The sequence below is a fragment of the Echinops telfairi genome, unplaced genomic scaffold (assembly GCF_000313985.2).
Source record: "Echinops telfairi isolate 266 unplaced genomic scaffold, ASM31398v2 ScPeMD7_7469;HRSCAF=8507_0, whole genome shotgun sequence".
NCBI classification, from domain to species: Eukaryota; Metazoa; Chordata; class Mammalia; order Afrosoricida; family Tenrecidae; genus Echinops; species Echinops telfairi.
The window spans coordinates 26,073,592-26,083,828 of NW_022111372.1; positions in this window are offsets into that span (position 1 = coordinate 26,073,592).

Here is a 10,237-nt window from a genome sequence, read left to right on the forward strand (position 1 = left end):
TCTGACTTAAGGGCAACTGGGCTGGGGATGCTGTGGGCCTGAAAAATCCCAGCAAAATGGCAAGGAAATGGGAAGCCTGTCGGGCAGAGCAGACCTGCTGCATGTGGTTTCTGAGGCTATGAATCTTGATGGGAGCAGACAGCCTATCACCTATGGAAAAGGTAAATCTTGCTCTCCTTTTTAAGAGAGTTTGAAAAGAACATATTAAGTCTTTGTGTGGAATCAGCTGCTTCTATGTAAATTTGGCTTTCTTGCTTTCAAACATTTGTGACTCTAATCTCCATGGACTGCGGTCAAAGCCCCCCCCTTCCCCTGCCCCCCACCCCACACACACACTTTGCATCTCCTTGTAGAAAGGTTTCCCTGAATGAGCAGCGAAGTAACCTGTCTCACAAGAGAGGATGAAATGATCCCAGTGCTGAAAGGGCCCTTTGTCGTTCAGGTTCAGCCTCCCTCTGATTCGGTGTTCTCTACGCAGCACGTGTAGGTTGCCCGGATACTAACCACCACCATTAGAATAGGTTTCTTGAAGTACCGGGAACCCCCAGCAGGGGGAGCCTCTGGTTGGGGGTGATGTGCTGGGGTGAGTTTAAGGCTAGGTAGTACTCATGACTGACTACTCTGCCCCCTGGTGGCAAAGGGTGGCCACAAAATCCAGGTTGGCCATGCAGACAGAGGGTGTCTGATCTAACCATACGGTGGTGCCATGCTCTGGGTGTTTGACAATGATCAGAAATAAGGATGATACAGGGATTTTCCACATACCCATTCAAAACCATTCAGAGATATTGTAAAGGGTCTAATTCTGAACCTTATGTAGCTATCGATGAGTTTTCATGAAATCCTGATCATGTGTACTTCACACACAACATTTAAAGAACTGGGTTATATACAGGCCGAACCCGCCTCAGTTCTGACTTCAGGAAGTCCCCAAGGTGCCTCACCTGCGGTTTCTCTACTGACATGGCCCGGAGGCTGCACGCATAGGGCCACGTGGGGCCAACACTGTGAGGTATGGCCACAGGACCAAACATTTCAGCATGATTCTGGAGCAGCTGTCAGCAAGCTTGGTTGTTGTTGTTGTTTTTAAGTTTAAATAATGAATATTTTCAGCCTTGTAGGTCACATGGTCTTACTCCCAGTGACTCAACTCTGCTGTTGGAAGCAGCCTTAGACGATAAGCAAGTCAAGGAGTACAGCTGAGTTCCCATGAAACTTTATGGACAGCAGGTCGTGGGCCAGATTTGGCCTGCTGGCTATGATTGGGCACGCCCAGTTTGGAGTGTTCATCTGTGTCTTCAAAGTGCAGCAATGAGATACCCGTTGTTGTTTCTGCTGCCCCTGAGTTCAGGGCAGCGCAGCAGTGAGGCACCCACGCAGCCAGGCTCAGGGGTTGCTGTGCGCTCAGTGTGACAGTGAAGAATGTGCCAACTTGGATGGGTTGTGGCGCCTGGTTTTGCCCAATGAGTTAAAAAGTTAGAAGTTTTTCTAAACACGCCCAAATCAGAATGACTACCTTTTAGAAAAACAGAAGCAGAAAGCTTTGTTGTAGCATATGCATTCAGCATCCTTTAGCCCGTAATAAATCACTCGCGTGGCTGCATTCTGCAGTGCGGCCCTGCACGAGCCGTTCTGCTTTCAATCCCCTGCTTCAGGCAGCCGGGGTAAGGATTTATCAGGCAATGTGCTGCAAACAAGCAGTAGGGTAAGGAGATCCCAGTCTCTTCCCTCCACGCTGTTTGTGGACTGCTTCCTGCTGTCAGTATAGCTGTGTGCTCTCAGCCAGCCCTTTCTGGCCTCTTCCAGTTTCTGAACACCCATGTGACCAACTATTACTATTGAGGGCTCTGTTCTCTTGACTGGACTCTGGCTGCTCATCTACAAAATAAGTCATAAGATGCTGATGGAAATAAGTCAGACACAAAGGCATAAATGTTATGCTATCCCCCCTAGGGGAATTATCTAGAAGGGGCAAACATATTGAGACCAATCTTTATTAGGGGTTACCAAGGGCAGGAGGGAGGAAGGGGAAGGGGTGCACTTGTTGCTTAGGGTAACCAGAGTTTATGTTATGTGTGATGGATAAGCTTAGAAATAGCTGGTGGTCATGGTTGAAGACATACATCTAATTAATATCACTGACTTACACATGGGAAGAATACAATGCTTTGTCACAAAACATTGGTAATTGAAGTACTCCACCACCCAGCATCCTTTTCTGGGTGTGCAGCTTAGAGAAATAAGAACTGGGGCTTGATTAGTTATAGACGGGTGCTGAGCAAACAGTCAGAGGAGCTGCCCTATGTGAACAAAGAACGTGCCATCAGGATCAGAGGAAGGCTGATTAACCACTGGCCACATGAAGATGAGCTGACCTTGCTTGCTGAAAGGGAGGAGGACTTGAAGCATTTGCTGGTGAAGATCAGAGACTTCAGCCTTCAGTATGTATGGCAACTCCGTGTAAAGAACATGAAAGTCCTCACAACTGGACCAGTAGGTAACATCAAATGAGATAGTTGAAGCTTATTGTGCCAACCTGGTCCATAAACACATGTGGAGTTAATTGAAGGGCGGAGAGATAAATGGTTCGGTGAGGCTTGCCTTTCTAGTTCTCAGTTCTCTTGCTTTGTGATGTTCCAGACCAAGGTGCAGCTGCCTTAGCTAGTCCCCTGCTTCAGTTGGCAAGGCTCACTTCCTGCGAGACATCCCTGAGGAGAAGCCACATGGACCTACCCCGATGCAGCCCTGGGTGCTGGAACAGCTGCGTGGAGACCCCTGCCAGCGCTGAAATGCTTACACGTTCACTGATTCGGCTTTCCTCCTGCAGTCGGCATCCTTACCTGCGTTTTGTGAGATGGAGGAGGACTTTGTGGATTGCTGTCAGACATATGGGCTAATGTTGGACTTATGGGCTCGGGCAGCACAGGGTTGGGATGTTTTCTTGATGTGCACTTAATCTTTATATAACACTCCCTTATACATATGAGCTTCTGTGGATTTGTTTCTCTAATGTACCTGGACTAACACATCAAGATAAACAGAAAAAAGATTGGCGTTGTAAAGGATTTCATTTGACTTGGCTCTACAACCAATGTTCATGGAAGCGGCAGTCAAGAGATCAAAAGACGAGTTGCTTAGGTAAATCCGCTGTACAAGATCTCTTTAGAGTATTGAAACGCAAGGATGTTACTTTGAGAATGAAGGTGAACCTGACCCAAGTCACTATGTCTCCACTGCATCACGGGCATGAGAAAGCTGGACAGCAAATAAGGAAGGCCGGAGAAGAATCGATGAATTTAAGTTGCGGTGCTGGGGAGATATTGAAAGTGCCATGGACTGCTGAGACGGACATGTCCAGCCGGAGTGCTCCTCAGAGGCAAGGGTGATGAGATTTCGGCGTACACAGTTAGGATATGTTATTAGGAGACGCCAATCCCTGGAGAAGGACATCGTGCTCGGTAAAGTGGAGGGACAGCAGGAAAGAGGAAGGTCGTCAAGGAGATGGCTGGACACCAGGGCTGCATCAACGGGCTCAGCAGAGGGACAATCATGAGGATGGAGCAGCACCGGGCAGCGTTTTGTTCTGTCGGGCATAAGGCCACTGCGGGGACGAACCACTCGATGGCACCCATGTGCACGCGAACGTTGACCGTGAATGAGGAGGACCCTAGAGGAACGGACCTCTTTGAGGTACGGTGTCGGCAAAGGACATGGAAAGCCCCATGGACTGCTAGAAGAACCCCCAAAACTTGTCTTGTAAGAAGCACAGCCAGCGTGCTCCTTAGAAGTGAGGACAGGCTATCATGAGAGGCCAGTCCCTAGGGAAGGGCCTCGTGCTCGGGAAAGTGGAGGGAAGGGAAAAGGAGGAAGTCCGTCACGGTCATCCACTGGCACGAGGGTCTGTCACTTTGGGCCCAAGCAAAACAACTGTGAGCTGGGCAGTGGTTCCTCCGCTGTGCGTAGTGCTGCTCTGGGTGGGAGCTGACCGACAACACCTAACAGCAAGGACCTGTTTAACAAGGAGTGCGGCAACCTCGATGTGTTTGGCCGTACCTCCTAGCTTCCCCCTAGCTCGTGCACTTCCTTTCTTCACGCCGTTCACATGAACTTAGCCGCAGAGTCCCCGCCTCTGTTAGTGGGAGAAGCCCTCTGGACACTCCAAAGACAGACCTGACTGCCAGCGAGTCCACACCGACTCGCAGTGACCCACCAGGGCAGGGGAGAACCGCCCCTGTGAGTTTCTGAGACGGTAACCCCTTCCGGGAGGAGAAAGACCTGCCCCACGGGGAGGTGAATTTACCTCCAGCACCACCTCTGTGCACTGCCTCCGCCTGTCAGCCCAGTTGCACTTTGTCTTTGAACAGGAAATGATGAGCCTGCTTCTGGCCTTGACCCCTGTGAGAGGGGAAACGCCCAGTCTAGAGAGGAGCCAGTGGGGGCTGGGGGGACCATGACTGGCCGCCATTCCTGCTGTGTGTGACCCTTAGAGAAGTTAACTTTTTTCATTCCTCCGCCTATAGCAGTGGTTCTCAACCTGTGGTTCCCGACCCCTTTGGGGGTCGAATGACCCCTTCACAGAGGTCACCTAATACATCCTGCATATCAGATATTTACATTATGATTCATAACAGTAGCAAATTTACAGTTATGAAGTAGCAACGAAAATAGTTTTATGGTTGGGGGTCACCCCAACATGAGAAACTGTATTAAAGGGTCGCAGCCTTAGGAAGGTTGAGAACCACTGGCCTATAGGGGCGGTTGAACCCTGTCAATTGGTGATACTGTTAACTAATTGTCGTGCTATCCCAAGTTGCTGAGCCTCTGAAGGAAAACAGGTTCCATTTTTAACCTCATCAAGATTAAAAACCAAAACCCTATTGTGGATTAAATTTTGTCTCCCCCCAATAGATGTTGAAATCCTGGCCTGGAGACTGAAAGCCACAACTCGAGGCAACACCTGCGATGCTTGGCTTGGCTTTGCTGGTCTCAGGTAGATGAGCTCAGTAATGCATTTGAAAGGCCAATCCACTGCTTCTCCTGAGTCTTCTTTTTCGTATTTAGATATGTCTCCAACGAGTCTTCTGGCAGGCATTCCCTAGTCATCATTCCCTCGTTTCCATGGGCATGCCCTTTGTGCCCACACCAAGCTAACCTTTCATGTTCTGACTCCGTCTGATGCGACGGCCGCTCACAAGAGCGGTCCAACTTGATGCTTTTCCGTAAGATGTCATTAATGAACACCAGAGGCTTTATTCTCCAAAAGGACCCTAAAAGCCATACTGAAAGTCTAGCCGCCTGCTTAGACGGAAAGAGCTACAGTCTGTAAACTGGGCCATGAACCAAAAGAAGCAGGTGGAGCCAAATTCACACGCGGCCATGGAGCCTATTGGGATTCAGGGTAGAACTGCCCCATATAGGTTTCGAGACTGTAACTCTTTCCGGGAATAGAAAGCCCTATCTTTCTCCCGAGGGGAGACTGGTGGATTTGAACCATTGACCTTGTGGTTAGCAGCCCAATGCGTAACCCACCATGCCCCCAGGGGGCCTCATGGAAGCTAACATACAACTCATGAGGCGGCAGTCAGAAAGATGGCCTTTCGTCCCAGCTCCTTCAGGCTCCCTCCAGAACACTCCTGTAACGAGTGTCACTCAGCCACCCAAGAGCCCCAACAGCAAGCCTGCTGACGCTAAGCCAATCCCGACTCACGGCGACCCCAGGTGAACAAGCAGAACTGTCGCACCGAGTTGTCTTGTGGAGGCAGCTGGCCCACTTCTTCTTCTTGGTTCTGCCTGCCTGCTGGGTCCCAACGGCCCCAGTTTAGGTTTGCAGTGGAGAGCAAGCTGGGACGGGGTGCTGACGGGCCGAGGGAACTGCCGGTCCACAATCGGTGCATCTCTGGGCGGATGCAGATTAGCACGTGGGGCTCTCTCATCTTGCATCCCCATCAGCTGATAACTGCTCTGTGGGCACAAGAAACGGTCGCCATCCACCTGATTCCAGCTCACGGTGGCCCTGTAGGATGGAGGAGCGCTGCCCCCATCAGGTCTCCAGGGCTGTAATCTTGACCGAGCAGCTGGTGGGTTCGAACCACCTTTTGTTAGCAGCTGAGCGCGTCACCACAGTGCCACCAGGGCACTTTCTGTGGACACAGAACCCCAAACCAGATTCACTGCCACTGAGTTGATTTCCAACTCAGAAAGAGCCCTGGGGATGTAGGGAGTTATCCAGGAGCTGCTGACCACAAAGGTAGTGGTCATGCCATCTGCCCACCAAGTGTGGGGAGATGGCAGCGTTTAACGACCTGTTGCCCGTCTCCTCTGCCTGATCCCTGCACCCCTGGGGCTGCCTGGTCAGAGTCCCGTGGAGTGGCTAATTTGATGCGTCAACTTGGCTAGGCTGTGGTGCCAAGGTGTTTGGTCAAACACAGGTGTAGGTGTTATTGGGAAAGGCATTTTGTGTGGTGTGGTTAACATCTCCAAAGGGGCTGCAAATGGCATGAAAAGATGATGGAATTTTGTGATCAACTTTTTGCTACTCCCTCCTACCCCCACCCCCCACCCCGCCCCTGTCAGTGGACTCTGGTTAAAGGAGACAGCTGTTGCTGTGAGTGGCTGTGGGGTCAGCGCCCACTGCCGGCCACGCTGCGTGTGCGCTGGATGGCTCCCCAGGGTCTGGAAGCAGCTGGCCAGGCCTGTCTTCGGAGGGACCTCTGGGTGGCTTCAAAGCAGCAACCTTTCAACCAGTAGCCCAGTGCTGAGGTGTCTGCATTCTTTTAAAGAATTCCTTTAAATTCTTTAAAACTACCCGCACCCAACCATCTCAATGCCCTAGGAGCAAAAATGGAGGTTCTGCAGAGAAGTTCTATCTCAGAGCTGGGCCACAGTAATGCAACCTGAGCTGCCAGGCGGCCGGCCTTCCCTACAGAAATAGTACTCCAGTCAGCTAGTGGCCAGCCTGCTGCCCAGCCTGTGGACTTCTGACTTGCCAGCCTCCACGCCACGGGAACTGGACTTCACCTCAAACTCACCTGCAGCCCTTGGGCTTAAGGCTGAAACTCCCCAGTGTGAGAAGAAGCTGAGGACTGCTGGCCCAAGGCTATAGAACTGGCAGATGTTGGGCTTTGGTTCAGATCGCTTGCCTTGAGTGTGCCCAATGAATGGTGGCCCGAGACTCCCATATACTTACTATTTGAATGCCTTCCTAGCTTTATTATGGCTTGTATTAACCTGCTAAGTGTGGTACTGCCACTCTCAATGAATATTATTGAAAGTTTCGCCCTATCACCATACCCCATTTTTTTGGTGTAAATAATTTCCAGTCACTTAAGAGTTTAATTTGTACAAGAATTCATGTATTGTGGTTCATAGCCAGCCTATACTTATATAATTTCCTTTTCTCAACAGTGTTTTAGATTTGATACCATTGGTTCAATTGATGACACCATCAATAGAATTACCTTATCCCCCAGCAAGATAACTGATGATATTCCCTAACATAAAATGACAATGATGTCATCAATATCGACCAGAGACATATACAAAGCATAGATTGCTGAATGGATTTGGGGCTTGCACTTAGTTCTTGCCCCACTCCATGAACAATTAGTTCTTATGACATGGCCTTGTTTGATGCTCACCCTCATGAAGAGATCACTGAAGAAATGGGTGCTATAGCAAAGTGTAACAAAGAAACTAGACGGTGCCCAGCTATCAGAAAGAATAGCAAGTGGGGTCTTAAAAGCTTGTCTTCAAACAAGCAGTCATCTGAATGAGGCATCAACTGAGTCCACACGGAAGAAGCAAACCATACCGCGTGATCCAAGGATTGGAAATTATAAAATCCAAATCCAGAGGAGAGAATGGTATCAGAGCTTAAATTGTGAACATCTGATTTGCAGAAGGCTGTGGATAACAGTGGAAGCCCAAAGATACAGTTGCAGGATTTACACATAGATTAAACCTCTGGTGAAGACCTTCTGACCATAATCTAGGGATGTGCATAGCTTTGCTATCAGACAGAGAGCACTGTAACGTCGATTAGGGCAGACATAGGTTAAAATGTAATATCTTATCATTTCATCTCCCTTTGACTCATTTAAAAATTGTTTCAGTTAAAAAACAAGATGAAGGGGAACCATGCATGGATTCTGTTTCTGGGGATCCCCTCTGAACACAAAGCAGGGGTGTGGACAGCCTTGCTACCATACAGAGCTCATTGAGAAGTGGGTAACTGCAGATGACGTTAGGTTAAAATTTAACACCCTATCATTCGATTTCCCTTTTGGCCCATTTAAAATCTGTTCTAGTTTTTAACATTTTCTGCTTTCTTTTTGATTGAGGTTTTTCCTCTATTTTACTTTGTTTTGTTGTTGTTGTTTTAAAACATCTTTTTCTGTATATGAAATCCAGGGCAGGTAAATCTGCAGAGACAGTAAAGTGGATTGGGAGGAAATGGGAGCTGATAACGACGAGGACCAGAGTGAAGGGAATGTTCTGTGACTATACAACTCTTCTGATACGACTGAGCTATTGAATGGCGTGATGTGTGGACTATGTGCCAATGAAATCATTTAAAATAAAAAGTTGCAGGATCTGCATGGGAAAGAGAATGAGCAAGCCCATCAGTGGACTTCGAACCTCACTGGCAGCCTTGCTGTGGGTCGTACTCACCCTGGATCTCTCTCCAGGCCCAAGCTCCCCCGGGTCCCTCTCCCTCATCTGTCTGAAGCAAGGTATTAACTCAGGGACTCTGGGGTTCCCGCTGCCCAAACTGGCTTTGCCTCAACCTGGAACCCCACAAACAGTGGTCAAAATGTTGTGTCTATAAAAACCACACAGAACAGAGCAGGTCGTCATTGAGTAGACTCTGACTCATGGCGGCTCCATATGTTAGAGTAGAACCAAGCTCCACAGGGTCCTGCTTCCCGTCATCTCTATGGAAGCACACGCCAGGCTCTTCTCCTTCCACAGTGTCCCCGCGTGGCTTCGAACCTCCAACCTTTAGGTTAGAAATCGAGAGTTTAACCCATTGAGCCACCCAGGGCCCTGATGTTAAATGTAGATTGTACCTTTTGCAGGGAGGGTCTACGGTTTTCATTCGATGTTCAAAAGGTCATTGAGCCGAAGAACCCACTGATCGCAAGCCCTGTAGACATGTCCCCACCAGAACCCTACCTCCCAACCGCACACACGGGGGCACCGTGTGTGACACGTGGCACGTGGTCTGGAGTCGGCTGGGCCCATCGTGTCCCTCTGAGGACGACCAGTTCTTGTGGGTTACCTTTGTGAGATGCAGATTGTTTTTGTTTGTTTAACTTACACTTTATTTAAATCTCCCACACTTTTCTAGAACAACCGGTAGGTGAGCTTTCAGGATGTCACGAACCCCACAGAAGCAGCAGTTGGTGGGCCCTCGGGAGCACACACACAGGAGGCTTCCTCCTGCTTCCCAGGAGCAGCTCCTGGGAAAAACATCCACCTCCATGCTCTGCCTGTGAAGTTTCCCACCAGCCGTGTGTGTGTGTGTGTGTGTGTGTGTGTGTGTGTGTGTGTGTGTAAAGCAGATCTGTCCCTGGGGTGAGGAGAGGCATGCCTGCCCCCTCAGGCCCAGGCATTGCCACTTCCGGCTTCCTGGACCACTGAACAGGTAGGTGTGGCCTCCCTCCTGCCCGTCTTCCTCTTTAATCTACACCTTGACCGGGAAGGGCTTTGTCATCCAACTCAGTCGTGGAGACAGAGAGAGATCTTTCTAGGTTGAGATGTGTGGGTGCGAAGTGTGTAAGGAGTATGCTTGTGACAAACATCCCCCCTTCCCTGTCAGTCCTACAAGGTAGGTGTGTCACCTGGGAAGATCACACTGAAGTCCCTATGGGGCGCGGTTTGGCTCTGACACACACGGGGTCATTGGGAATGTGCCACAGCGGCAACTGGTTTGATGTGGGGCATCTTGAAGGCGCTTCCAAACGTTTGTGTGCAAGTGGAACGAAAGGATCGTGGGCCTTGTGCATGACGTTCCTGAAGCTCCCTCATTGTTAGGCTATTGACTCGGTTACTTGAACCAGAGTGGTGGGACAGGATTGAAGTGCATCTCTCTCTCCTATGAAATGTGATGGTGTCGTGAACTAGACACTGGTCAGCACGGGAAGCTGCCAGCCACTCCCTCCCCGAGAGAAACATGGAGTGTTTGCTCCGAAGATTTACAGCCTCAGAAACCCAAAGGGGCAGTTCTACTCTGTCC